At 50.7% G+C, this 22,460-nt stretch overlaps 2 pseudogenes; one reads left to right on the top strand and one right to left on the bottom strand.

Annotated features, from left to right (window-relative positions):
- The window catches only part of LOC137162541 (zinc finger protein 850-like), a 40,138-nt pseudogene extending 21,387 nt beyond the window's left edge, over positions 1–18,751 (bottom strand).
- Positions 1–22,460, top strand: part of LOC137162545 (zinc finger protein 208-like) — a 220,664-nt pseudogene that overhangs the window by 34,816 nt on the left and 163,388 nt on the right.

Here is a 22,460-nt window from a genome sequence, read left to right as displayed (position 1 = left end):
GACTTACAGGAGACAGAAGGCAAAAGGAGAGAGAGGAACGAGCAATAGTGGAGTTGGGGGGAGGGGAAGGAAAATGATGCATGAAGGGAAGGGTTACAGCTGAACCCCCAGTCTCACATTCCAGGAGAAGTTCAGGATTTAGCTCAAGCTGGTGGACTGAAGGATGTCAGCTGGTTCCCTCTTTCTCCCTGGCCAGGTTGTCTTTATGTCAGCTGTTTCCCTCTCTCTGGTTAGCCCCGGTGAGGTTGTCTTTCAGGATCAGGATGATGAAAACCCAGCAGTGCCATGCTGGGTCCCAGGAGCCGGCGAGAACTGGCAACCAAATGGTAAGGCTGCTTCTTCCTTTCCCCGGGATCCCCAGGTATAGAGGCTGTCTAAGCAGGACAGCGAAGCAGATCCCGTTAACAGTGACCTTTCAGAACACATTTGGGTAATTTGAACTAGAAACAGTCCCTCCCATTTCCAGCATCTTCCAGCCCCTAACCCAGTCATTTCAATGGGACTGCGCTACAATTAGACAGGGGGTAAGGGTGTGAAAAGAGGGACCTTGGGCTGAAACCCAGCTCAGAGATCAGAATTGCGTTGGCACAATTTGTGAGCATATCTCTGCAAACAGACCAAGGCCTGGTCTACACTGGCAGTGACCGTGTCTTCCATCGAGTTACTTACGTTCCTTTACCATGGCATCTATGCTGTGCTGGGGAGATGCCCTCCGGACAAAGAAGCCTTATTCCTTTCGATGTGTATGTGTGTGTGGATTTATTGCATCAGCCAAAGAACACATCCAGGATCAATTCAGCGGGTCTCCACTGCCCGCTCAGTTGATCCCACAGCATGGGTCCCTGCAGGCCGGGCAGTGTAGACATACCCTTAGAGGCCAAGGGTCTGATTGTCCACTCACAGCTTCAAACTGCTGTAGACAGTTCAAGTGGCTCCAGTGGGATTACGCCCGACTAGCATCAGGATGAGGCAGAGGCGTATGAGACCAGTCAGACTGTTCCTGATTTGTGCTGGGGTCAGGGAGAGCAGCACAAGATTTCAGTGTTTTATCTCTATGGGAATTTGAGGCGCCTATGACAGGGCAGGGGTGAGGTTGGTTGGGTGACCTCACTGCACATTTCCATCCAGACCATGTTAGCATTGCTCTCACCTCTAACCCTCACTCTGGAGTTGGCAGCCATTGAATGCAGAACACAGGACCCTGGCAATGGGAGAACCTAAATTCGACTTTATTATTTCAGTGGACAAGCAAAAGACAGACTCCCTTCCCCACCCACAGCCCAGACCGTTACTACACCAACCCCACATGCACCAGCAACAGAGCAACACTGATAAATGGGTAGAAACGTGCAGAGAAGCCATGAGAGACGCTAGGACCCAGTCACTACAGCAAACACTCGGGGCAGGAAATTCAAAGAGCTCAGGTTAGAGGGAGAGTGTGGGGTGAGTGGGTACAACAGAGTCTGTCTCTGCCCCACACAGGACACTGCGGTCGATGGGGAGGGGGTGACCAGTTGGGCTGTCAGGCTCCTCATCTCCCTCAGCCTCAGTGATGGGGGTCGGCCTGGCTTCAGGGCTGCCCAGGTCTGCTGACATTCCCGGCTCCCTTCTTGTCTGTGCCAACCTGGTCATCCCGGCAATCAGGAGATGCGGCCCCTCCCCCATCATTCTTGGGCTGTCAGATTTCAGGAGCAGCTTCACAGGACACTCCTAGGCCAGTTCTAGTCTCTCTCTGGCTCCGAGGCAGGGAGCTCACCGTTTTTGGCCCCAGCTCTCTGCCTCTGAGAAGGCAACACGGCCGTTTCCCAGCTCTGTGCTCCTCCTCCCGTCACCCTCTCCTCCTGACTGAGGCTTGGTCTACACTAGCAGCTGATGTCAGTGTAACTAGCTCACTCAGCTGCATGGAAAATGTGGAGACTCAAAATTGTTAGAAATAATCAAACAGGTTGTCCCGGGGGTGGACTGGGGAGAGAGAACCTTTATTGCCTGCTCGTTCCACCTCCACGCCGCGAGTGAGCAACGAGGGGGTAACTTTACAATCTTTTACCCAGAGCTGTATACATTTCCAGCACCTCCCCATTGACCCTTATCTGGTTACGTTGACACCTATGAAATGAATATTAATAACTACATAATGAATACAATTATACCCGCCCCTGTTTGTTGTTTACAGGATTATTGCAGAGCGCAGGCACATTACCATGAAACTTTCTAATATTCTTTAAAATATACTGTGTGCAAGGGAGGGAAAGAAAACAAAGCCCTGTTCTCACCAAAGACCTTGAACAGAAGGAGAATAGTTATTTGTTAGTCTCACTCCTTGCGCCATTGGCTAGGAAGGGAGGGAAAGGAGAGAGAGAACAGACTCTAGCTGGAATTCACATTAAGTAACAGAAACAAGGTTTTGCTTGTGCCATGAACCCATTCCCTGTAGCTTAGGCCTGATCACTTGTCCAGCTTTGAACTCTTCACTCTCCCACACTCCCCCACCCTCTTCAAAGGCAGGCCCAGGCACCCATCCTTCCCGCACACTGGCTTGTGGGGCACTGGTCCAGGTGGCCCTGGCTCCCGATGGCCCAATGCCTTGAGACACTGCTCATGCTATGGGTAGACGAGGGAGGCGGGTTACTGACTGGACAATTGTGCCTAAAATTACAGGTCTGGCTTTCGGGGAGAGGCTGGGAGGGTGCAAAGTTTTCAACATCCCATAAACATCATTAAAAAAACAACTACTATGATTAATATTCCTACAACACGAGTAACACGACCGAGGAGCGAATGAGAGTCTGTTACGCCTGTTCTCAGGGCAGAGGCTGCATCAGTCCAAGCACAGTCAGCAGGCAGCTCAGCGGCTACTTGGAACGCGCTGGTTCCTCGGAGGGCCGGGGCTTCCAAAACCTGCGATCTGCGTTGCTCGGCCTGGAGTTGTTTTTACAGGAGTGTTAGGCGGTCCCAATTGATCCAGGAGGGTTCAGGTACAGCCTCAGTCCAGTTCACTGGAATTGTTGGTGTCCTGTTATGTTAAGCTGTTTTATGGCCGGGATGCGGATGTGATGGGTGGAGTTTCCTAGTTGCAGGGTAAAGCTTTCTGCTCCAAACCCCACCCGTTCCACACACCTTCCATCCTTTAGCTCCTGACCATTGAGCACGGCTGATCCCTGCCAGCAGATTTTATTTCCCTGTTCCACCCAGGGCTGAGCGGATACCGGTTCTATACACTGTAATGGTGGTTGTTTTTGTGACCATCCCTCCCGTGTGTTACTTTGTCCTGCCCAAATTACTCCCATTCATGGATAGTATACCTCTGGCCCAAAAAGAGAAAGTGTGTCGTTTGTTTCAACCCACACCTGCCATGCCGGCTCTTGGGACCATTCCCATTTGCACCCACCCCCGAGATTCACTTGCCATAGGGTGGCAGAGGTCCAGTTCCCTCTAGCTACTTCTTTTCCCCGAGGGTTGTTCACCAGGTGGCTCTGAAAGGCCAATACTGTTTTAATTGCTTTGCTGCGTTGGTACCCTCTGATCCAGAAGGCCGTACCCCATAGGTAGCCCAGAGGCTGGTGGAAGATGGAGGATGGGGGGAAGTGTCTAGTGTGAATGTGCAGCCTGACAAGTGTCTTCCTCCTAATCTCCATGCAAAGGGGATCCCAGCTGGGAAGGGAAGGGAGAGGGAGGAACTTCAGCCAGGCAGAGGGAACGTCTGGAGGAGTTTCTCTCTCTCCCTCCTCCACCTCTGGTCCATCAGCCAGGGCTGCAGCAGGGAGGAGGTGCTGATCAGTGCTTAGATCCTGTGTGGATTCTCTGATGTTTATTGAGGTGTGATCTTCGTACGAAACTTTTCCCACAATCCAAGCACTTATGGGGTTTTTCCCCTGTGTGGGTTAGCTGATGTCTAACAACGGATGATCTTCGTGCAAAACTTTTCCCACACTCCAAGCACTTATGGGGTTTGTCTCCTGTGTGCATTGCCTGATGTCTAATAAGGCCTGATCTGAATTGGAAACTTCTCCCACAGTCCAAGCACTGATGGGGTCTCTTCCCTGTGTGGGTTGCCTGATGTATAATAAGAAGTGATCTTTGTGCAAAACATTTCCCACAATCCAAGCAGTGATGGGCTCTCTCTCCTGTGTGTATTCTCTGATGACTACTGAGGTGTGAACTTTCTACAAAACTTTTCCCACAGTCCAAACACTTATAGGGTCTCTCTCCTGTGTGTATTCTCTGATGACCAATGAGGTGTGATCTTCGTGCGAAACTTTTCCCACAGTCCAAACACTTATGGGGTCTCTTCCCTGTATGGGTTGCCTGATGTCTAACAAGGGCTGATCTATCTATAAATCTTTTCTCACAGTCCAAGCACTTATGGGGTCTCTCTCCTGTGTGTATTCTCTTATGACGAATGAGGTATGATCTTTGTGCAAAACATTTCCTACAATCCAAGCACTGATGGAGTCTCTCTCCTGTGTGCATTGCCCGATGTATAATAAGGGCTGATCTGTATGTGAAACTTTTCTCACAGTCCAAGCACTTATGGGGTCTCTCTCCTGTGTGCATCGCCTGATGTCTAACAAGCGTTGATCTCTGTGTAAAACGTTTCTCACATTGCAAGCACTTATGGGATCTCTCTCCTGTGTGGGTTACCTTATGGCTAATGAGGTGTGATCTTCGTGAGAAACTTTTCCTACAGTCCAAACACCTATGGGGACTCTGTCCCATGTGGATACTCTGATGTATTATAAGTGATGATCTGTATGCAAAACTTTTCCCACAGTCCAAGCACTTATGGAGTCTCTCTCCTTTGTGTATCCTCTGATGACGAATGAGGTATGATCTTTGTGCGAACCTTTTCCCACAGTCCAAACACTTATGGGGTCTCTCTCCTGTGTGGGTTGCCTGATGTGCAACAAGGCCTGATTTCCATGTGAAACTTTTCTCACAGTTCAAGCATTTATGGGGTCCCTCTCCTGTGTGTATTCTCTGATGACTAATGAGGTGTGATCTTTGTGCGAAACTTTTCCCACAGTCCAAACACTTATGGGGTCTCTCTCCTGTGTGTATTCTCTGATGTATAATAAGGGATGATCTGTATACGAAACGTTTCCCACAGTCCAAGCACTTATGGGGTCTCTCTTCTTTGTGGGTTGCCTGATGTGCAACAAGGGATGATCTCCATGTAAAACATTTCTCACACTTCAAGCATTTATGTGGTCTCCCTTTTGTGTGGATTCTCTCATGTTTAATTAGTGCTGACTTCCAATCGAAACCTTTCCCACATTGGAGACAGTGATAGGGTTTCTCTTCCTTGGGATTTGTCTGCTGGGCTGTGGTTTCCTTGGGATCCTTGAATCCTCCCCCACATTTAATAGATTCATCCACTTTCCTCCTTGGGCGGTTTCCCAGAAGTCTCTCTGAACTCTGCTGATTTCCCCGGTTTTCTCCCTCTTCCAAGCACTGGGAAAAATTCCCTTCAGCTCTTCTCAAAAAGTTCCCCTGTGGCTCCACTTCCCCAGGAACTTCCTGGTGTTGATTCTCCTCCTCCTTGTCACTCACTATCTCATCACCTGCTCGAAGAGACAATCCAGACACTTAGTCATTGTGTCGGGGAGAAAGAGGAAGAGCACAAATGGAAAACCAACACCTTAAAGCTGTGAAGACCGAGCAATCAGATTCTGCCTCCATCAACCACCCAAACACTCACAGGGCAGTAAAGTTGGGAAGGAAACTCCTGCAGCTAACAGGATGAGTGGAAAACCACGTGTGATATCTACTGCCAAACAGCCATGACCTGGGGAAATGAGGTGGAACTCAGGGCGCTTGCTCACACCACATTTTTGGGATTCTCAACTTTCTCCTTCCATCTTCAGGTGGCTTCTGTGTCAGTGTCACTGAGTCCTCACCTGTGTGGCTGCCTCTGGGGACCTCTCTTTTAGCACAGGCCTGGAGATCGGGCACCCACGGCTCGTCTCCTCGTTCAAGCCGGGCAATCAGCTCTGGTTTGGAAACAGGAAATCCTGCTCGGGGGAGAAATCAGAGAAGATCAGGGTGCCCAGAGAGTTGGAGGCATATTCAGCACAAAGATGATTTCATGAACCTGTCTCCATGCTGTGCTGAGGGAACGTAGAATCCAAGAGAATCAGAACATGGTCACTGAGCTCCCTGGGAGAAGCAGATGACGAGGGAGGTGTGGGGAACTGTCATGTCCTCAATAGGAGTTCCCAGGATCTGTGCGCTCTGGGGGCCTTGCTGACGCACACACAGTCCTGGAGCTAAACCCCTGCCTCTTTCTAAACCTGCAGAACCCAGAGCCCTCCCCATGGCTGGAGCGAGTCCCAAGAAAGGAGGTGAACAGGGATCCTGTGTGCGAGTGAGAAATGAGACAGAGAAGACAATACACGGCTTCTGCCCCCTTCAAAGCTGGAGGGATGGGGACGAGTTCGCATGGCTACAAGGTTTTGACACCTTGGTCCCATGGGAGGGGGTAGAGAGATGCAAGTCCCTCTCACACTGCAGCTCCGGATTATGGAAGCAATTCCCCTCCAATCTAACTGACCAGGGAAGAACCTGACCAGATTTGGACATGCAGACCCCAAGGCTTTTAAGAACTGACGGGACAAGAATCCCTTACCCAGTGAGGTTACATTCTTGTAATTCTCCTGCATGACGTCCCTGTAGAGGGCTCTCTGAGCGGGGTCCAGAAGATCCCCCTGCCCCTGGGTGAAATACACAGCCACCTCCTCGAAGGTCATCGGCATCTGAAACAACAAAAGTCTCCACTCACCATCTGCTGCCCCAGCCAGAACTCCCCTAGTGATGGGGGAGAAAGGCCAAAAAGAGAGATGCTCTGGAAAGGCCGGAGTAGCAAAATCCCTCCCCACCCTGCTCAGAGCAGCCAGGAGGCTTCAGGGGGTGGGGAGTGTTAGAAATAATCAAACAGGTTGTCCCCGGGGTGGATTGGGGAGACAGAACCTTTATTGCCTGCTCGTTCCACCTCGACGCCGGGAGTGAGCAAAGAGGGGGTTACTTTACAATCCTTTTACCCATAAGAGCATGTCAGTGTGTACACATTCCCAGCCACTCCCCGCAGAACCTTAGTTGGTTACATTGACACCTATAACATGAATATTAATAACTACAGGATGAATACAACTATACCCGCCCCTGTGTGTTGTTTACAGGATTATTGCCCAGAGCCCAGGCACATTACCTTGAAACTTACTAAGTTCCGGTCTACACTGGTGGCTTAATTCGAATTAAAGTCCCTTAATTTGAATTTATTACACCCACGTCTACACTTGCACATTATTAATTCAAATTAAGGAGCCTTTAAAATGGAATTAATTAAACCACCTCTGCAAGTGGATTAGCGCCTGAAGCGCATCAGTTCATTCACATTAGTGTGAGTGTGGACGCAATACGATGTAATTCAAATTAATTGGCCTCCAGACTGTAACCCATGATGCCCCATTTCAGTACCCTCCCCCAAAGCAGCCCCGGGAAGATTTAAATCTTCATTTCCTGCAGTGAATGGGTTTAAAATCCAAGCTGCAATCACTCCCCGCACACACACACAAGCCCTTTTCAGTTTGTCTCTTTAAGGGTTTGAAAATTTCACACCTCCTCTCCCCGCGTGGTGAATGCGTTTTAGCTGCCCAGAAAGCCCTTTGCTCTTTGTCCCACTAAGATCTGTCCCTTTGAAAGATTTCACCACCCACCCCACTCCCCGCCTGGTGAATGCCTTTTAAATGCCAGCAGTGAGAGGAAATTCTTTGCTACATTGTTTCAGTGGACAATCATGGAAATTGATACTTTCTTAAGAGTTTATTCACAGTGCTACATGTGGATACATTAGATGATGTTTTCCATCAGTGAAAAGGAAACATTTGTATCACTGTATTAAACTACTAACTGACTCCCTTGTTATTTATCTTACATTCTACAGACACCTGTAGAATCAAAATCAAAGGCAAGCAATATACAGGGGATGGTAGGGGGAGCATAAAAGGCAAACAGCATACAGTTCTAAAGTAATCCAGGATATGCTGCGGTGTATTTGTCACGGTCAAAATGAGAGCACAGTTCAGCCGGCTCCATGTGCCTGCAGCAATGGCCATCGGGGGAGTAAAAAAACAGCATGAAAATCCTTTTGCTGTTTGTTTGGGGGTGGGGGAAGAGGGTGGGGGAAGCAGCGCTGCATCCTGGGATGACGACACTCGTCACAACAGCCTCTACGGTTCGTTGCACTGTGGGATAGCAGACACACAGGGAGCCCCTCACTCTCTGGGCAAACTCACCAGCAGGTCCCTGAATGGGGCTCTTTGTACAGACTCACTTTCCTGCCCGGCCCCAGCACTTTCCCCCAGGTCTCTCTCCATCACCCGGAGGGTCCAGCTCAGTAGCTGATGTTGGCAGAGCCTGGGGCTGCCCCAGGGGGCTAGTTCCAGCCACTGGAGACTGTCCCCACCACCTCAGCTGGGAAATGAGGGAGCTTTAAGGAAGGTCTCTCCCCAGCACTAACCTGCTGCAGGAGCCAGCAGCTGCTCAGCCTGGCTCCCTCCCACACCCAACAGGACAGAAGGATGCAGCAGATCTGACCCAGGCAGCGGCTCAGCTCTAGGACTCTCCTACTGTGAGTAGGTTCTCCAGTCCCCGGGGTAATCTGGGCTGCCCAGGCCAGTCCTTTGTCCCTGGATGGCTGAGCTGGGTTTGTTCTACACACGCCTTGACCAGCTGTGAACTGCCCAGGAGAGTTTTGCCTGGACAAGTTTCAAGCCAGGAGGACACATCTCGGGGAAGGTGACATGGTGCAGCCTCACAGCCGTACACGGGACATTGCAGCCAGCCTGGCACTAGAACAATACTGAGCTGTCCATCTCCAGCCCTCAGAAGACAGCCAGTGTGCCGCGCTGTGCACTAGATCACACACAATGAGACTAGGAGGGGCTGAGCTTGGGGTGCAGGGCGTCCCAGCAGGGGGAGAGGCACAGACACCCGCCTCCTCCGCCTTACCAATAACCAGGCCCTCCGCTGGCAGCGGCTAATGTCTGAGCCCCCCTGGCCCGTCGCTGCAGCCTCCAGGGACAGTGAAGGTTTGCCTATTACACTTTGCTATTTCTACCTTTCCGCACCCTCTGGTCTGGGATAGCAAGTTCTGAAGGTTGGAGGTATTCCCCTTACAATTGGCTACCTTCTGACCTTTCTCCATCCTCTAATCCAGGGGTGGGAAGTTGTGACAGAAGGGGATGCTCCTGTCACAAGTTGCTACCATGAAATTTCGATTTTTAATTGGGACACAAATAAAGAAAGGCCTTTTTGTAATTTGGAAAAGGGTCCTACAGAGGTAAACCTCAGGGCTATTGTATGTAAAACCCTGAATGGAAAAGTATAAGACCTGTCATAAGCCCTGTAAAACAGGCTAAGGCCTAAGTGGAAAAAGCCAAGTGAACAGGAGTATAAGTGGAAAAAACAAAGCTAGTTGAAATTGGCAGAGGAAAGTGCTGATACTGTAAGTATATATACTGCCCAAATATTACTGAAATGCAAATCATGTAGCAGGTATAGGAGGTACTGAGATATTGAAGAGAACTAACTCCCTAAAATGACACTTTGATGAATAGAAATGACTAAAAAGTGATAAAATGGAGTCGTTTTGCCCAAATCAGCCAATTAACGGAAAAAGGTGGTATTAGACTACGTCAGAGGGGGCAGAACGACATTGTATGTAACAATGTATAAAAGAGGGTGTCAGAGGGAATAATGTTGTCCCGTCTAGGGGATAACGGAAAGTCCTGCCATTGGGCCGTGGCCATTGTAATGCGGCTTATACGAAACTGACCCCGAGATACTCTGTAGGTCACTTCTTATTGTGTCGCATGCAATAAAGCTGGCCTGGGCGCCTTCGTTGCTCAGCTAATCTGTGGTCGTGTTGATTCATTCGATCGTGAGAGCCGTCTCAGTTTCCTGGCCAGAGCTGAGACAGCATCTACACAGGGACACACACACGCAGCCTACACTGATAAACATCAGTGGCCAACACACTGTACCACACTGGTGATCCCGACCCTGAATATCACAAATTGCTACCATGAAATCTCGATTTTTAACTGGGACACAAATAAAGAAAGGCCTTTTTGTCATTTGGAAAAGCGTCCTGCAGAGGTAAACCTCAGGGCTATTGTATGTAAAACCCTGAATGAAGGTGGCGTTATTTCTTGATTTCCATTGTAGATCAGGCCATTGAGTTTCTACAGTGAATGAACTTCTTTCTAATGCACGCAAACCACAGAAATAGTGTAACAGATTATCAAGAGTATTTGGAATTCTTATGAATACCTTTTAAACACGAGCTATTGGGCAGCAAATCTGTCTACGTGTGTTCCTTAGACAGACTGCTCATTATTGTATGCAGGGTTGCTGTAGCTGGGTCAATCCCAGGATTTTAGGGAGACAAGGCGGGTGAGGTGATATATCTTTTATTGGACCAACTTCTGTTGGTGAAAGAGACCAGCTTTCAACCCACACAGAGCTGTTCTTTGTGTCCGAATATCTCCCACACCTTACTTACCCTGAGGTAAACAACAACAAAGCACCTCTCAGCAGGGAGGGAAAGGCCTGGGGCTAGACTCACAAAGGCACTGGGGCATTGTGACGCTGAGCCGTGGCAAGACCTAACCTTTAGGCAGCTAGAAAGTCACAGGAAAAGCACCGAGATCCACACAGCAGAGGTAGGTACCTAGGCTCCCTCTACAATGGATAGGCAGAGATGGGAGCCTTGGAATGGGATCCAAAACAGCCAGCCCGCTGTGGGCGCGGGGACAAAGGATGTCAGCGCTGGGCCACATTCCTGGGGGGCTGGGAGTTGGGCCCAGGCTTTGGACATGAATTGTCCACCACAGGACCCCTGACTTGGGTTAAAAAGGCCAGGTACTAGCCAAGCAATAGTCATGTGCAAACCACAGCACTTTTCTAGCCTTGAAGTTAGGGAAAGAGGGAGCAAATCAGAGCAACTTTTTAGCAGTGTCCAGAACAGGGCAAACCTGCCCAGTAGGCACCATGGTAACGGGCAGGCTCTGTTCCCCCCTCCCCTCTCCTGACCATTCCTCCCCGCACCACCTGGACAAAGAATGTGGTGAAAGGCTGGTCTCTCTTCTCCCCCAGGCAGCATGTCTGTTAGGGAAGGCTCGGGATCTCTCCCCCTACTTCTTCCCTGGTTGCTCGTTTGTTAAGGGACTTCATGGTCATTCCTGCTGTTCAGATAAAAGTATCCGCTATGCAAGTGTCGTGGTGTAAAGCAAGAAGGATCCTTTCTCCAAGAATCAGGCATCACAGGGACTGAAGAGGTTTATTCACAATACCGGGAAGTCTGATGAATCAGCTTCGGCTTCATGGTGTTACAAAGATCACTTATATACGGGTTTTTTTTCTCACTTAAACGATTCATCTACATTTCTTTTATCTATTTACTTACAAATACAGATCTTGTTCTTCTCAGAAAGAACCCGGGTGATAAAGACAGAGACAGAACAGGATTTCTGCCTATCCTTGGGAGAGGGGGGGAGAATGGGTGGAATATTTAGAGATAAGAAGGTACACCACAAGGGGGGTCGGGGTGGGGGTGTAAGGAATGTGCTGTTGTCATGGAAAGGCAGAATCACTAAGTGGGCATCTGGTCTTTGAGTTATCAGGCATTTACACTAGCCATTGTCCTTCAGCTTTTGTTATGCATGCCTCTAATTCTTGTGGGTTTCGGTGGGGCTGAAAACTGCTTCAGGTCTAACCGGGCGGGGGCAGGGGGGAATCGCAGCCAGCGCCGCCGGGAGCAGCCCGGGGCCAAACCCGCCCCTGCAGCCGGGCTGGGAGCGGGAGGCGCCGCTCCCTGGGGCGGGGGGGGGGGGGAAGGTCTTTCTTACCTTCCCTGCGAGCGGGGCCGGGAGCGGGTCGGGAAGGGCCTGCCCAGGCTGGGGTCTCTGCCCCGGGAGAGGCTCCTGGGTGGGGCGCAGCGGGGATGTCACCGCCCCAGTCACCGCCCGGCTGCAGCCCGGCTCCGGGGACCCAGCAGCCGCCGCCGGGCTCGGATCTCGCCGGGAGCCGGACCCGTAGTCTCGCTCTGCTGCCGCCAGTGCGTGATTCCGTCACTTCCGGCTGCGGCCGCTACGAGCTCCCGCCGCGATCACTGCCACCGCCGCAGCCCAGCTGCTCCTGGGTCCTAGCGCCCGCCGGAGATATTCCCGGCTCCCTTCTTGTCTGTGCCAACCTGGTCATCGCAGCAATCAGGAGATGCGGCCCCTCCCCCATCATTCTTGGGCTGTCAGATTTCAGGAGCAGCTTCACAGGACACTCCTAGGCCAGTTCTAGTCTCTCTCTGGCTCTGAGGCAGGGAACTCAGAGTTTTCGGCCCCAGCTCTCTGCCTCTGAGAAGCAAACACGGCCATTTCCCAGCTCTGTGCTCCTCCTGTCACCCTCTCCTCCTGACTGAGGCTTGGTCTACACTAGCAGCTGATGTCAGTGTAACTAGCTCACTCAGCTGCATGGAAAATGTGGAGACTCAAAACTGTTAGAAATAATCAAACAGGTTGTCCCGGGGGTGGATTGGGGAGACAGAACCTTTATTGCCTGCTCGTTCCACCGCCACGCCGCGAGTGAGCAACGAGGGGGTAACTTTACAATCTTTTACCCAGAGCTGTATACATTTCCAGCACCTCCCATTGACCCTTATCTGGTTACATTGACACCTACAAAATGAATATTAATAACTACATAATGAATACAATTATACCTGCCCCTGTTTGTTGTTTACAGCAGGGGTTCTCAACCGGTGGTACGCGTACCACTAGTGGTACGCGGAAGCCGGCTCGGTGGTACGCGAGGCAAACCTCGCCGCCGCCGAGAAACCCTGCTGCCGCTGATTCCCCCACCGCCGCCGGCCGCAAACGCCGCTACCGATTTCCCCCCCCCCCCCCCCCCCGCCCGGAAACCCTGCTGCCTCCGCCGCGTCCCCCCCCCCCCCGCCGCTGACTTCCCCCCCTCTCAGTGCCGCAGAGAAAACCTGCCTCCGTCGCTGCTTCCCCCCCCCCCCCGCCGAATCATGTCTCCCTTGCCGCTGCCGAAAACGGGCAAACAGCTGCAGGGTTTCGGCGGAGGGTATTAATTGAAGGCGCTTAGTGCGCTTTTTTTCCCGAGTAGTACTCTGGTCAGGTACAGTCAGGTGAAGTGGTACTTGAGCTGACTCTACCTGACCTGAGTGGTACTCGGGAAAAAAAGGTTGAGAACCGCTGGTTTACAGGATTATTGCAGAGCGCAGGCACATTACCTTCAAACTTACTAATATTCTTTAAAATATACTGTGTGCAAGGGATGGATAGAAAACAAAGCCCTGTTCCACCAAAGACCTTGAACAGAAGGAGAATAGTTATTTGTTAGTCTCATTCCTTGAGCCATTGGGAAAGGTGAGAGAGAACAGACTCTAGCTAGAATTCACATTAAGTAAAGGAAACAAGGTTTTGCTTGTGCCATGAACCCATTCCCTGTAGCTTAGGCCTGATCACTTGTCCAGCTTTTAACTCTTCACTCTCCTACACTCCCCCACCCTCTTCAAAGAAAGGCCCAGGCACCCATCCTTCCCGCACACTGGCCGGTGGGGCACTGGTCCAGGAGGCCCTGGTTCCCGATGGCCCAGTGCCTTGAGACACTGCTCATGCTATGGGTAGACGAGGGAGGTGGGTTACTGACTGGACAATTGTGCCTAAAATTACAGGTCTGGCTTTCGGGGAGAGGCTGGGAGGGTGCAAAGTTTTCAACATCCCATAAACATCATTAAAAAAACAACTACTGTGATTAATATTCCTACAACACGAGTAACACGACCGAGGAGCGAATGAGTCTGTTACGCCTGTTCGCAGGGCACAGGCTACATCAGTCCAAGCACAGTCAGCAGGCAGCTCAGCGGCTAGTTGGAACGCGCTGGTTCCTCCGAGGGCCGGGGCTTCCAAAACCTGCGTTCTGCGTTGCTAGGCCTGGAGTTGTTCTTACAGCAGTGTTAGGCGGTCCCAATTGATCCAGGAGGGTTCAGCTACAGCCTCAGTCCAGTTCACTGGAATTGTTGGTGTCCTGTTATGTTAAGCTGTTTTATGGCCGGGATGCAGATGTGATAGGTGGAGTTTTCTAGTTGCAGGGTAAAGCTTTCTGCTCCAAACCCCACCCGTTCCACACACCTTCCATCCTTTAGCTCCTGACCATTGAGCACGGCTGATCCCTGCCAGCAGATTTTATTTCCCTGTTCCACCCAGGGCTGAGCGGATACCGGTTCTACACACTGTAATGGTGGTTGTTTTTGTGACCATCCCTCCCGTGTGTTACCTTGTCCTGCCCAAATTACTCCCATCCATGGATATTATACCTCTGGCCCAACCACAAACCATGTGTCGTTTGTTTCAACCCGCACCAGCTACCCCGGCTCTTGGGACCATTCCCATTTGCACCCACCCCCGACATTCGCTTGCAATAGGGTGGCAGAGGTCCAGTTCCCTCTAGCTACTTCTTTTCCCCGAGGGTTGTTCCCCAGGTGGCTCTGAAAGGCCAATACCGTTTTAATTGCTTTGCTGCATTGGTATCCTCTGATCCAGAAGGCCGTACCCCATAGGTAGCCCAGAGGCTGGTGGAAGATTGAGGATGGGGGAAGGGTCTAGTGTGAATGTGGAGCCTGACAAGTGTCTTCTTCCTAATCTCCATGCAAAGGCGGATCCCAGCTGGGAAGGGAAGGGAGAGGGAGGAACTTCAGCCAGGCAGAGGGAGCGTCTGGAGGAGTTTCTCTCTTTCCCTCCCCCACCTGTGGTCCATCAGCCAGAGCTGCAGCAGGGAGGAGGTGCTGATCAGTCCTTAGATCCTGTGTGGATTCTCTGATGTTTATTGAGGTGTGATCTTCGTACGAAACTTTTCCCACAATCCAAGCACTTATGGGGTCTCTCCCCTGTGTGGGTTAGCTGATGTCTAACAACGGATGATCTTCGTGCAAAACTTTTCCCACATTCCAAGCACTTATGGGGTTTGTCTCCTGTGTGCATTGCCTGATGTCTAATAAGGCCTGATCTGAATGGGAAACTTCTCCCACAGTCCAAGCACTGATAGGGTCTCTCCATTGTGTGGGTTGCCTGATGTAGAATAAGGGATGATCTTTGTTCAAAACATTTCCCACAATCCAAGCAGTGATGGGATCTCTCTTCTGTGTGTATTGCCTGATGACTACTGAGGTGTGAACGTTGTATGAAACTTTTCCCACAATCCAAACACTTATGGGGTCTCTCTCCTGTGTGTATTCTCTGATGACCAATGAGGTGTGATCGTCGTGTGAAACTTTTCCCACAATCCAAACAATTATGGGGTCTCTTCCCTGTGTGGGTTCCCTGATGTCTAACAAGGGCTGATCTATCTATAAAACTTTTCCCACAATCCAAACACTTATGGGGTCTCTCTCCTGTGTGTATTCTCTGATGACTAATAAGGCCTGATCTGTATGCGAAACTTTTCCCACAGTCCAAACACTTATGGGGTCTCTTCCCTGTGTGGGTTCCCTGATGTCTAACAAGGGCTGATCTATCTATAAAACTTTTCCCACAATCCAAACACTTATAGGGTCTCTCTCCTGTGTGTATTCTCTGATGACTAATAAGGAGTGATCTTTGTGCAAAACATTTCCCACAATCTAAGCACTGATGGGGTCTCTCTCCTATGTGCATTGCCTGATGTCTAAGAAGAGTTGATCTCAGTGTAAAACGTTTCTCACATTCCAAGCACTGATGGGGTCTCTCTCCTGTGTGGGTTATCTGATGACTAATAAGGAGTGATCTTCGTGTGAAACTTTTCTCACAGTTCAAGCACTGATGGGGTCTCTCTCCTCTGTGCACTGCTTGATGAATGATAAGGTCTGATTTCCATGTGAAACTTTTCTCACAGTTCAAACATTTATGTGGTCTCCCTTTTGTGTGGATTCTCTCATGTCTAATTCGTGCTGACTTCCAACTGAAACCTTTCCCACATTCGAGACAGTGATAGGGTTTGTCTTCCTTGACATTGGTCTGATGGGCTGTGGTTTCCTTGGGATCCTTGAATCCTCCCCCACATTTAATAGATTCATCCACTTTCTTCCTTGGGTGGTTTCGCAGAAGTCTCTCTGAACTCTGCTGATTTCCCCGGTTTTCTCCCTCTTCCAAGCATTGGGAAAAATTCCCTTCAGCTCTTCTCAAAAAGTTCCCCTGTGGCTCCACTTCCCCAGGAACTTCCTGGTGTTCATCCTCCTCCTTGTCACTCACTATCTCATCACCTGCTGGGAGAGACAATCCAGACACTCAGTCATTGTGTCGTGGTGAAAGAGGAAGAGCACAAATGGAAAACCCAACACCTTAAAGTTGTGAAGACCGAGCCATCAGATTCTGCCTCCACCACCCACCCAAACACTCACAGGGCAGTAAAGTTGGGAAGGAAACTCCTGCAGCCAACAGGATGAGTGGAAAACCACGCGTGATATCTACTGCCAAACAGCCATGACCTGGGTAAAATGAGGTGGAACTCAGGGCACTTGCTCACACCACATTTTTGGGATTCTCAACTTTATCCTTCTGTCTGCAGGTGGCTTCTGTGTCAGTGTCACTGAGTCCTCACCCGTGTCACTGCTTCTCGGGATCTCCCTTTCAGCACAGGTCTGGAGATTGGGCACCCACGGCTCCTCTCCTCGTTCAAGCTGGACAATCAGCTCTGGTTTGGGAACGGGAAATCCTGCTCAGGGGAGAAATCAGAGACGATCAGGGTGCACAGAGAGTTGGAGGCATATTCAGCACAAAGATGAGTTCATGAACGTGTCCCCATGCTGTGCTGAGGGAACGTGGAATCCAAGAGAATCGGAACATGGTCACTGAGCCCCCCTGGGAGAAGCAGCTGACGAGGGAGGTGTGGGGAACTGTCATGTCCTCAATAGGAGTTCCCAGGATCAGTGCGCTCTGGGTTCCTTGCTGACGCACACACAGCGCTGGAGCTAAACCCCTGCCTGTTTCTAAACCTGCAGAGCCCAGAGCCCTCCCCATGGCTGGAGCGAGTCCCAAGAAAGGAGGTGAACAGGGATCCTGTGTGTGAGTGTGAAACGAGACAGAGAAGACAATACACGGCTTCTGTCCCCTTCAAAGCTGGAGGGATGGGGACGAGTTAGCATGGCCACAAGGTTATGACACCTTGGCCCCAGCGGAGGAGGTAGAGAGATGCAAGTCCCTCTCACAGTGCAGCTCCGGATTATGGAAGCAATTCCCCTCCAATGTAACTGACCAGGGAAGACCCTGAGCAGATTTGGAAATGCAGACCCCACGGCTTCTAAGAACTGAGGGCACAGGAATCCCTTACCCAGCGAGGTCACATTCTTGTAATTCTCCTGCATAACATCCCTGTAGAGGGCTCTCTGAGCGGGGTCCAGCAGAGCCCCCTGCCCCTGGGTGAAATACACAGCCACCTCCTCGAAGGTCACTGGCATCTGAAACAACAAAAGTCTCCACTCACCATCTGCTGGCCCTGCGATAATCCCCCTAATCACATGGGAAAAAAGGACAAAAAGAGAGATGCTCTGGAAATGCCGGACTAGCAGAATTCCTTCCCACTCTGCTCAGAGCAGCCAGGAGGCTTCAGGGGGTGGGGAGTGTTAGAAATAATCAAACAGGTTGTCCCCGGGGTGGACTGGGGAGACAGAACCTTTTATTGTCTGCTCGTTCCACCTCGACGCCGGGAGTGAGCAAAGAGGGGATTACTTTACAATCCTTTTACCCATAACAGCATGTCGATGTGTACACATTCCCAGCCACTCCCCGCAGACCCTTAGTTGGTTACAGTGACACCTATACAATTAATATTAATGACTACAGGATGAATACAATTATACCCGCCCCTGTGTGTTGTTTAAGGTTTGCTGCACAGAGCCCAGGCACATTACCTTGAAACTTACTAACATTCTTTCGAATATACTGTGTGCAAGGATGGGAAAGAGGACAATGCTCTGTTCCCACCAAAGACCTTCAACAGCAGGGAGAATAGTTATTTGTTAGTCTGATTCCTTGTGCAAATGGCTAGGAAGGGAGGGAAAGGAGAGAGAGAACAGACTCTAGCAACAATTCACACCAGTAACAGAAACAAGCTCTGCCTGTGCCATGATTCCATTCCTTGTGGCTTAGGCCTCATCACTTGTCCAGCTTTTAACTCTTTACTTTCCCACAGGGAGAAAGCGAGAGCTCCTTGTCCCTCCAGCAGATGAAGGAGGGCTGGGTCTTCTCCTTTACCACACACTTCTTGGCCACAGGCTGATATGGGAAGCTGAGCTCAGAGCAGGGAACAGGTACAGGGCGGGACAGGAATCCCAACAGCTTCCCTTCCTGTTCTACAGCAGCCTCTGGCTAGTGGGTTCAGGCTGCAGCCCTGGGAGTCTGGAAAACGTTCCCAGCCCCATGCAGGGGGGTTGTTTCTTGTTTTAGATGGAGGAATTTTCATTCCCGGCCACGGGCCTGCTCAGAAAATCAGCAGCTCCATCACACCCTGTCCTCTCCCTGCCACTCTCTCCCACTCAGCTGCCCTCGGAAAATCCCTTACCTGAGCCGGCTCCACCTCAGCCATTTCCCCGGGAAGACGGGATGATCTGGAGTGAAACCTGGGTGCGACTCTTCAGCCTGTCAGGGTGAGCAGGGAGATTGGAGAGGTGTCAGAAGGGGCTTGAGTCCATTTCACACCCCGATTCCCCCAGGCTCTGCACTCTGCTATGCTGGGAAGAAACTCACTTCATTGCTACCCTGGCCAGGTCCCTCCCAGCAGAACTAAACCCAGTGGGACTTTTAAACCCTCCCAGGGACAGAGTCTCTGATCCAAAGGCTAGAAAAAGAGCAGAATCAAAGGAGTCACTTTGGGGGACTCCCCGACATTGTCTCCAAAGACCATGTGACCCCCTCCAGCGCCCCAGCCCCCGCCAAGTAGTGCAGTGCTTCAACAGACTGAGCTACCAGCTTTTCCTCTGCCAGCTGCTCACCTTCTTTCCAGGAAAGTCTGTCTGCCCCAGGGGATGCCGGGAATGGATCTGGGCAGGCATGGCAGCTGGGAACCTCTCTCCTCACTTACTGCTCCTGCTGCCCCTTTCGGTCCCCAGGCTCCTTTTTTATCATCTTCCCTCTCTCCCCTTTTCTGTCCCTGGGAGAACTGGTTACTGCCCCATGGACGTGGGTGTTTGCTTTGCCCCAGCACTTTCCCCCAGGTCTCTCTCCATCACCTGGAGGGTCCAGCTCAGTAGCTGATGTCGGCAGAACTCGGGTCTGCCCCAGGGGTTAGTTCCAGCCACTGGAGACTGTCCCCACCACCTCAGCTGGGAAAGGAGGGAGCTTTAAGGAAGGTCTCTCCCCAGCACTAACCTGCTGCAGGAGCCAGCAGCTGCTCAGTCTGGCTCCCTCCCACACCCAACAGGACAGAAGGATGCAGCAGATCTGACCCAAGCAGCGGCTCAGCTCTAGGACTCTGCTGCTGTGAGTAGGTTCCCCAGTCCCTGGGGCAATCTGGGCAGCCCAGGCCAGTCCTTTGTCCCTGGATGGCTGAGCTGGGTTTGTTCTACACACGCCTTGACCAGCTGTGAACTGCCCAGGAGAGTTTTGCCTGGACAAGTTTCAAGCCAGGAGGACACATCTCGGGGAAGGTGACATGGTGCAGCCTCACAGCCGTACACGGGACATTGCAGCCAGCCTGGCACTAGAACAATACTGAGCTGTCCATCCCCAGCCTTCAGAAGACAGCCCGCGTGCCGCGCTGTGCACTAGATCACACACAATGACACTAGGAGGGGCTGAGCATGGGGTGCAGGGCGTCCCAGCAGGGGGAGAGGCACAGACACCCGCCTCCTCCGCCTTACCCATAACCAGGCCCTCCGCTGGCAGCGGCTAATGTCTGAGCCTCCCCGGACCCGTCGCTGCAGCCGCCAGGGACAGTGAAGGTTTGCCTATTACTCTTTGATATTTCTACCTTTCCCCATCCTCTGTTCCAGGATAGCAAGTTCTGAAGGTTGGAGGTACTGCCCTTACAATTGGCTACCTTCTGACCTTTTTCCATCCCTTAGTCCAGCAGTGGGAAGTTGTGAGAGATGGGGACGCTCCTGTCACAAGTTGCTACCATGAAATCTCGATTTTTAATTGGGACACAAATAAAGAAAGGTCTTTTTGTAATTTGGAAAAGCGTCCTACAGAGGTAACCCTCAGGGCTATTGTATGTAAAACCCTGAATGAAGGTGGCGTTATTTCTTGATTTCCATTGTAGATCAGGCCATTGAGTTTCTACTGTGAATGAACTTCTTTCTAATGCACGCAAACCACAGAAATAGTGTAACAGATTATCAAGAGTATTTGGAATTCTTATGAATACCTTTTAAACACGAGCTATTGGGCAGCAAATCTGTCTACGTGTGTTCCTTAGACAGACTGATCATTATTGTATGCAGGGTTGCTGTAGCTGGGTCAGTCCCAGGATTTTAGGGAGACAAGGCGGTGAGGTGATATATCTTTTATTGGACCAACTTCTGTTGGTGAAAGAGACCAGCTTTCAACCCACACAGAGCTGTTCTTTGTGTCCGAATATCTCCCACACCTTACTTACCCTGAGGTAAACAACAACAAAGCACCTCTCAGCAGGGAGGGAAAGGCCTGGGGCTAGACTCACAAAGGCACTGGGGCATTGTGATGCTGAGCCGTGGCAAGACCTAACCTTTAGGCAGCTAGAAAGCCACAGGAAAAGCACCGAGATCCACACAGCAGAGGTAGGTACCTAGGCTCCCTGTACAATGGATAGGCAGAGATGGGAGCCTTAGAATGGGATCCGAAACAGCCAGCCCGCTGTGGGCGCGGGGACAAAGGATGTCAGCGCTGGGCCACATTCCTGGGGGGCTGGGAGTTGGGCCCAGGCTTTGGACACGAACTGTCCACCGCAGGACCCCTGACTTGGGCTAAAAAGGCCAGGTACTAGCCAAGCAATAATCATGTGCAAACCACAGCACTTTTCTAGCCTTGAAGTTCGGGAAGAGGGAGCAAATCAGAGCAACTTTTTAGCAGTGTCCAGAACAGGGCAAACCTGCCCAGTAGGCACCATGGTAACGGGCAGGCTCTGTTCCCCCTCCCCTCTCCTGACCATTCCTCCCCGCACCACCTGGACAAAGAATGTGGTGAAAGGCTGGTCTCTCTTCTCCCCCAGGCAGCATGTCTGTTAGGGAAGGCTCGGGATCTCTCCCCCTACTTCTTCCCTGGTTGCTCGTTTGTTAAGGGACTTCATGGTCATTCCTGCTGTTCAGATAAAAGTATCCGCTATGCAAGTGTCGTGGTGTAAAGCAAGAAGGATCCTTTCTCCAAGAATCAGGCATCACAGGGACTGAAGAGGTTTATTCACAATACCGGGAAGTCTGATAAATCAGCTTCGGCTTCATGGTGTTACAAAGATCACTTATATACGGGTTTTTTTCTCACTTAAACAATTCATCTACATTTCTTTTATCTATTTACTTACAAATACAGATCTTGTTCTTCTCAGAAAGAACACGGGTGATAAAGACAGAGACAGAACAGGATTTCTGCCTATCCTTGGGGGGGGGGGAGAATGGGTGGAATATTTACAGATAAGAAGGTACACCACAAGGGGGGTCGGGGTGGGGGTGTAAGGAATGTGCTGTTGTCATGGAAAGGCAGAATCACTAAGTGGGCATCTGGTCTTTGAGTTATCAGGCATTTACACTAGCCATTGTCCTTCAGCTTTTGTTATGCATGCCTCTAATTCTTGTGGGTTTGGATGGGGCTGAAAACTGCTTCAGGTCTAACAGTGGGAAATAACAAACAGGGGCAGATATAATGATACGCCTCCCCTAGCCATTAATATTCATTTTATAATCTTTTATATCACCAAATAGGGATTTTAGGGGGCGTTGCAGAAGTGTGTGTGTTCACCTATTATTTTAGATAAAAAGTTGTAAAGTAGGGAACTCGGGGCTCACTTTGCTGGACGTGCGTGACAAAGGGGAATGAGTGGATTAGAAGCTGTAACCAAAAAACGCTCCTTATCACTCCACTGCGCTCAGTCTCTCTCTCTTCAATTGACCCTGCAACATCCGCTAAGTCAGGTGTCTTTAATCTATCCAATGGGAAATGCCAACCACAGGGTGATGTCCCAAACACTGCCCCTCTCACAAAGTTCGGTGCCTAAATCCCCTCTGCAAGGAGCCACCTAGGTCTGCCTAGTGATCCAGGAATGGGAACCCTGCTCCTGGGGTCAGGCGGCTCAGGCATAGAAGCTGTTTCTTCTGAGAATGAGCCAGGTAGTAAAAATCAACAGATTTGTCAGCATGAAGAACATCCCAGCAATGTAGCAAAACAAAAAACTGGCACCCATAAAAGGCTGTGTGAGCTTCAAATAGACAATCAGAAACAAGC

Source organism: Emydura macquarii, unplaced genomic scaffold (genome assembly GCF_026122565.2).
Source record: "Emydura macquarii macquarii isolate MOO-44397 ecotype Brisbane River unplaced genomic scaffold, CSIRO-AGI_Emac_v2 contig_2428, whole genome shotgun sequence".
Taxonomy (NCBI): Eukaryota; Metazoa; Chordata; order Testudines; family Chelidae; genus Emydura; species Emydura macquarii.
The sequence above is the reverse complement of the archived record's forward strand: the minus strand, read 5'-3'. Positions and strand labels throughout refer to the sequence as shown.